An 8031-nucleotide genomic window follows, 5' to 3' on the forward strand; every position below is an offset into this window, starting at 1 on the left:
CCTAAAACTTTTATGACTTGAAATTTTCAAGGAGGTGTGTATACAAGAATGGCTTCACGAAGCGAAAAATGTTTACTTAAATTTTTTTAAGTTTATATTAATGAAGGAAGTACGAGAAAATTTTCTTAATTGAGAATTGCCTATTTTCAGCGTTGAATAAAAACGATAAATATTGTAGATAGATTTTCGAGAATAGTGAGTTTTTCAATAGAAACTTTTTTTTTTTGAGAATTTTTTTTCAGTTTTCTGAAATATTAATAATTTTCCATATTTCGGCAAAAATCCAAATACCTTTTGTTCATCTTGATTTCTTTATGACTTTTGAAATTTTCTTTATGCTTCTAAACGCTCAAAATGTATTTCTCTAGACATCATTACGAATAGAATCAGCTAACATACATACTTTTAGGAACAGTATCGTTTGTAATTTTAATAATGATTTCATTACAAGTTTTCTACCTATCCCTATTCCTCAGTGCAATATTGTCATGAACTAGTTATGTCCACAATTTAAGCCAATCAGAGAAACCCTACCCTCGTAAATCATAAGAGTGTCATTCATCTCGAGCCATAAAATACAGTCCAAGATTCTATTGGCGTTCATACTGCAAAAAGGCGTAAACCTTTGGGAGGCGTTCCAAAAAGCATAATTCTATTTGGAAAACATCTATAACTAGAGCAAATCAAGCAATTTTTAAAAAATGTTTGCACCAATTCAAAACTCATAATATCACTGAACATTCAAGGATGAGTTACTTGAAATGAGAAGTCTCTGTTCACTATCACGTCATTGTTCACTCAAAAAATGAAATGAATCCGACCTGTATTCTGGTCTCACAAATGCAGTTGATTAGCACTGAAAAAGCAGTGGTATGAACAAGGTATTGAACACCCTTAAATAACAAGCGAGAAACCTGGCTGTCCCGCCCAAAATGGGATGCACTGTACTGCATTTGTACTCGTCCTACTTCTTAGTCTGCGAGAATAGTTAAAGCTGATGTTCCTCAGGGATTTATTTTAGGTCCAATCTTGTTTGTGCTTTATAATAATGACTTGCCTTACAATATTTTAGGTGACCAAATACGCCTGTATGCGTATGACATGAGCTTGATAAACATCTCAAGTAAGGATGAATTAACTAGACAGGCTTTCCCAGACAACTTTGGTGAGTGCGGAATATTGTTTGAAAAATAACGGATGGAAACTAAATGAATCCAAAACAAAAAAGTTGAGATTCGGCACAGGAGGTAGGAGAGTGTTATACTGCTAGGGGTTACAGTTGATAGTGGCCTTACTTGGGAGAAACATATCTCTGCTTTGGTTGGAAGGAACGATTAGACCTATTAGAAAGCTGGCTATCGAGGAGGTATGTAAATTTACTTACCATGCGAATTTTCACACTATAGCAACATATGGAATCCTTTTGTGGGGGCCAGTGCTGGCTTGCAGAAAGTCATCTTAGAACAGAAGAGAAGGAAGCAGTTTGTGCTATCAGTGGAATGTCAAGAACAATTAGCTGCAGAGAACTTTTTAAGGCTCAGACAGTGGCAGTCCTATGGATAATTTTGGGTGGTGCAAGATACAGTGACTTAATGCCCACTGTGGCGACACGAGTGGTCTCGTTTTTAATTGGCTGCCGGTTTTTGATCCTAAATATGGAGACTTTTCATTCACCTTCTGCGTTAACATGATTTTTGGGATTCATTTAAAATGTAAGTAAGGCCCATTTTATAAGTTAAGTCACTGAAGTAGGTATTCTTCTGTTGAATAAATTGGTTCTATATACAAATCTATCAGGCCCAATAATTTTAATTTCGTATTCTTAAGTTCTATGGGTAAGCTCCTGCCGGCCCTGACCCATTGCCAGTCAATATTTCGAAGATCTTTTATTGGCTCTGCTGCTTGAAGATCCTTCAATAATGGATTCAGACTCACAAATTCTTCAACCAATCCAGATACATTACATTTTTCGCCATCGGTTAAAGCGAGTTCCAAATCAGCACAGGCTTTCTTCAACAAGTATATTTCTGGAATGATTTTATGTCGTATAAAAAAGACTAAGTATCATTGAATTTTGACAATTGTAATTGTAACTAATGAGTGTTTTAAAAAATGGATCTATTGAGGCCACAGATGCCATTTATTTAGCTGTGATTAAAGCCGAGGAAAAGCTACGGTATTGTTTCACGAATTCCGAACAATTTTTCAATATTTGCGATGCATTTGGTAAGTCCATATTTGCAGACTGCATAGCTTTACTTAGAATATTTACTTGAAACACTATTCATACGAAGCCACCATAGTAATTATGAAGTCAAATTCTTCCATGTTCTGAATTAGCGACAATATCTCTGATGCTGTACTGAGATTTTGGCGCCCCCCATAATGGCGACCGGTGCGATCGCACCGCTCTAGGGCCGCCCCTGGTCTCAGAATACTCACCACCGTACATATATACTTACCTGTTTAAAATACTCTACTATAGGTAACAAGGCACTGTGGTGTTGAAGGAAACGAAAAAGCCTATGAACAAAAAGTGCACCAAGGTTAACATCTGCTGGACCTGAGCTTTTCTGTTGGCTAGGAAAAAACCAATATAACGTAGCGGTCCAGCAATAGGAGTTGAATAAAAGGATAACCCACTGGACAAACACTCCTGGACTTACTCAGGCCAAGAAATTTATGATGATTTCACCTACCTACGCCAGAAAGCTCTTGAAGCTGTCACGAGCCGAGATTCGGTTGATGGTGGGACTGCTGACGAGGTACTGCCGGTACAAACGCCATTTGTACGTTATAGGAAAGTCAGCAGATGGAGGTAGAGATAATCTGGTACTGGACCATCATCGACTGGAGAAGACGCAGATGGGGATTAATCATCAGAGTTTCAAGTTTTTCAATGAACTTCCTGAAGAATGGAAGAGTCAATTGCCCCGTCGCCTGCTGGGGAAGCTTGAATTGTTTTCGATGGAGAATTCTTTTATATCTTTGAGCAGTTTCTCAATTTTGATCATTTTGTATACGTATGTGACATCCATGTAATTGTATCTATGATGGCTCATGAATATTATTATCATTATACAGGGTGCTTCAAGTTCGACGGCCTATTAGATGTTTCTGGAGAACGGGGCCGATTTCAAATCTGAAAATTCGGAATATGACATTGTTCATGATGCTCTGTTCAGCTAAAATATTTTCGAAGTTCTAGCACTTATACAAGAATTAATAAAATTTTTTCCAAAAAAAGCTTTTTTTCATTTTATGTCTTGGATATTATCAAGATTTCCATTTTTAATTACTCTCTCCTAAAATTATTGCGTTAGTTCTCATAGTTTTCATTATATTAAGGAAAAACCGAAAAAAGAGAGAATTTCCATAGTCACTATTACGTGAATTGTTTTTACTGTGAATATCCTTTGCGTTTACTCAATTCGCTTTCTCAAACAAGAATGATGTAGGAATATCGTGCATATCTTGAATTTGAAAAATATCATCACAGGGTGTCTCAAATATTGTGCCAAAAATTGTGAACAAAATTTGATCATAACTTTCGATTTTCAAATTAGAACCCTAGTTTTTTGTGGTTTCGTTGGATTCTACGGTGAAAAATAAGGGTAGTGTCCAAACATGATTATGCTCTCAAATTCAATAATTAAAGAGTTATTCGAGATTTTATGAATTTATGTTATACGTAGGGTAAATTTCATTCAATCTGTTTCCATACGGACTAGCAATAATACTCTATTACCATAGAAATTTAAATATCTAATTACTTTACATATAACAGGTGTTTTCATTATCAAAGCTACACTCATTTGATTTCACGAATTGAATTTCCGATACTCAAATAACAAAATTCTGGATAAACTTTTATCTAATTATGTGGTAAATCAGTTCATTCCGGCCCATCTGTGGAACAAAATAGACTGGAACGGATTTATCTATTATCTGTCAATTTGTGATACAGAAAACTGTTCTGCCAACCAACATTTTTCAATGCAAAAATCACTAATAGATATTTATGGAAATTTCCGTTAATTTCAATAAAAAGGCAGTGAATTCGGGAAAATATTGTTCAAAAGTTTAAAACTCGTACAGAAGGCTCATTCTACCAATCGTTCATTTTGAACTCTTGGAAGAATATCAATAACTTCTGCACTTGTATTATAAATATCTAACTCCATATTCACGATGAATGCAATAGAATTATTGGTGGAACTCATCGAATTTCAAATCAGAAATATCCTCATCTTCTTGAAAGGATGTTTCATACTTTATGAATATCCATTATACTGGAGTACCTACCTAAAAGAAAAAAACCTGTGTACCTACCAAATGAGATAAAATCATGCAGGACTCCTGTGTGCCATTTCTATTCATATAAAAAAGCGGTATAATACTTTTTATGAATGAATTTTATGAAAAGGGAGTAACAGAAAGTTTGAAACATACTTCCGAAATATCTTCTTGTCAATTGGTGGTAAATGTGGATATTTCTGATTGAATGCTCGACAAGTTCTCGAAACAATTCTGTTGCATTCACCATGGATATGGAATAGATCCAGAATTTCATTATTTGAATAACGGGGATTCATATCGTGAAGTTATAATTTACTACATAGCTTCAATAATGAGTACACTTTGAAATAATTGCATATTTTAATTTCTATGATCATAGAATACTGATTTGAAACGCACTCTAGAAACAAATTGAATGAAATTGCCCCTACGTATAACATAAATTCATAAAATCTCGAATAACTCTTTAATTATTGAATTTGAGAGCATAATCATGTTTGGACACTACCCTTATTTTTCACCGTAGAATCCAACGAAATCACAAAAAAACTAGGGTTCTAATTTGAAAATCGAAAGTTATGATCAAAATTTGTTCAAAATATTTGAAACAACCTGTGATGATATTTTTCAAATTCAAGATATGCACGATATTCCTACATCATTCTAGTTTGAGAAAGCGAATTGAGTATACGCATAGGATATTCACAGTAAAAACAATTCACGTAATAGTGACTATGGAAATTCTCCCTTTTTTTCGGTTTTTCCTTAATATTTTGAAAACTATGGGAACTAACGCAATAATTTTAGGAGAGAGTAATTGAAAATGGAAATCTTGATAATATCTAAGACATAAAATGAAAAAAAAAGTTTTTTTTGAAACATTTTTTTTCAATTCTTGTATAACCGGAAATGCCGGAGCTTCGAAAATATTTTAGCTGAATGGAGCATCATGAACAATATCATATTCCGAATTTTCAGATTTCAAATCGGCCCCATTCTCCAGAAACGTCTAATAGGCCGTCGAACTTGAAACACCCTGTATATGCGCTTCAATGTGTACATGATCCTTGTTCAATTCGTTGAAATGTCTTCCATACAGTTTTTACTGTTTTTCTTCTGTTTTTATGCAGCTGCAAAGGTGTTGCTTCATCTGCTTCATATATTATTTTGTAGACAATTGATGTACTTGCTTGATCTCATGATACTCATTCTGAGTATTCTCTCCATATTGAGTAGACGTGTTTTTTGGTGCTCCTTATGATATTTGTCGAGGCGAATAATTGATCGAGGTTTTCAAGTTGTTTTAAATCGGAAAATAATCTTGTTGATTATTTTTCAAGACAGAAGAAATATTCATTTAAAAACAGTAAATGATCCAGTGAAAACCACCTCCGCTGATTATTATATTTTATGGCAAATTGTGTAAACAAGAACAATTTTGCTGAATTCTGAATATGCCAGCCAGTGGCGCACTCAAGAAGTGTTTCCCACAAAGTAAATCGGATGAAATGGAAATGAACTGTGATAAATGTGAAAACAAATTGGAGGACTTCGTCGTGTTATGCGATGGATTATGCAAGCGGAGATTTCATCCAAATTGTGCCAATTTAGCGGATGATGCGTGGACAACGATATCACATGCTACAAATGCAAAATGGTACTGTAATCAGTGCCTGTTGTACATCGAATTGATTTTGAAAAATGGTATAAACATAGCTGAAATAAAAAAACTATTTGAAGAAAAAATTGTTGATATTGAAAACAAGTTAACTGCTACAAAAAATGCTAAGCAGAATGCGAAAACAAAAACTTATGCGCAAGCTACAGGAGAGGTGTTGGTGATAAAACCTAAACGAAAGCAGGAAAGTTCAATTACTAAAGAAGCCCTAATGAAATCTTGCAACCCTGCTACTTTAGAGGTAGGAATAACCCAAGTTAAAAACATCAAAGGTGGTGGAATCCTGATCAAATGCAACAGCAAAGAAGAAGTTGAAAAAATAAGATCTGCAACTGAGAAGGAATTAAAAAGAAGTTACGATATAAGTCTGCCAAACCAAATAAATCCAAGGATTAAAATAGTAGGAATAGAGGAAGATATGGATAAAGAAACAATTGAGGAAATGATTAGAAAACAAAATGCGTGCCTTATCAAAGAACATCACCTTTTAGATGTGAAAATAATCAAGAAGATGAGAACTAGATATATGGCCATTGCAGAATGCGATCCTTCGTGTTTTAGTCTTCTTGTCGAGAGTGGAAAATTGAGTATAGGATGGTCCAGATGCAGTGTGTATGAATATGTACCAGTATTCAGATGCTACAAATGTGGAAATTTCGATCACAAGGCCAGTGAGTGCACAGAAGAAGATAGATGCCTACTTTGTACGTCAGTAAGTCACAAAACTGAAAATTGTAATGAGAAAGTCAAGTGTCATAATTGTGTATTAATGAATGAAAAGTTTTCACTAAAATTGAATGTAGAACATAATATATTTGATTTGAATTGTTCAGTATATTTAAGGAAAGTGGAGGCGAAAAGAAAATATATCAAATTACCTGTTAATAATAGTCAATAACAATTAAAAATAACCAAAACGGACAACCTCATCATAATGCATCAAAATATAAATTCTCTGAGAAATAAATTAGATTCACTTGAAATATTTCTAATGGATGAGGAAATTGATGTACTTTGTCTTACAGAACATCATTTAACAGAGGAACTGTCAGGGTATATATCTTTAAATGGCTAGTTAGTATATTTTGTAGAATTCTGAAAAGTTGTGGTGGTAGTGCCATATTCTGTAAAGAATCTTTAATAAACAATGTTAAAGAATTAAAAAAGATAAAGGAAATGTCAACTGAAAATATAGTAGAAATAAGTGCAATCGAGGTATATTTGACTAACAAAAAACTATGTATTATCTCTGTATATCGCCCTCCTCACGGTGAGATATCTCCATTTCTCAAGTCATTGGAAATTATTCTAAATTCAGTCTGCAGAAACGTCAATAATGAGATCATAATTTGTGGAGATCTAAATATCGATAACCTAGGCGACGCCACTGCTAAGAGGGAACTAACAGATGTACTATCATCTTTCAACATTTCTAAATTGATAAATACTGAAACGAGGGTCGCAAAAAATTCAAAAACAGGTATAGATTATATTTGTGTAAATAATTCAGGAAATGTTTTGAAATGCAACGTAATTTTTAATGGGTTATCTGATCATTCTGCACAAATCTTAACCATAGGCGAAAATATTAATAAACCTGTATTTACGCAGTATGCTAGGTCATTCACGGAACAAAATCATCATAGATTTCGATCTTATTTATTAAAAGAAACTTGGAGTGAAGTTTTCACATGTCAGGAGGTAAATGAAGCGTTTTCGAATTTTGTTGAAACTATGAAATATTACACGGATATAACATTTCCACTCAGAAAATACAAGCCAAATCTACACAACAACAAAAAATCTTGGATAACACCTGGCATTCGCACGTCATCAAAACAATTGAAAAGAATATACTGTGATTTATTAGACAGCAACTATGACGATAATATACTAAATTACTATAGAAATTACAAAAGAATTTATTCCAAAGTTATTAATGAAGCAAAAAAGAGGCAGAATATCAGCATATTTCAACAAACTGAAAATAAATCAAAAGCGGCTTGGAAGGTCATCAGCAGTAATATTTCACATAAAAGTAACAAAAATCGTAA

This window comes from Harmonia axyridis, chromosome 5 (genome assembly GCF_914767665.1).
Source record: "Harmonia axyridis chromosome 5, icHarAxyr1.1, whole genome shotgun sequence".
NCBI lineage: Eukaryota > Metazoa > Arthropoda > Insecta > Coleoptera > Coccinellidae > Harmonia > Harmonia axyridis.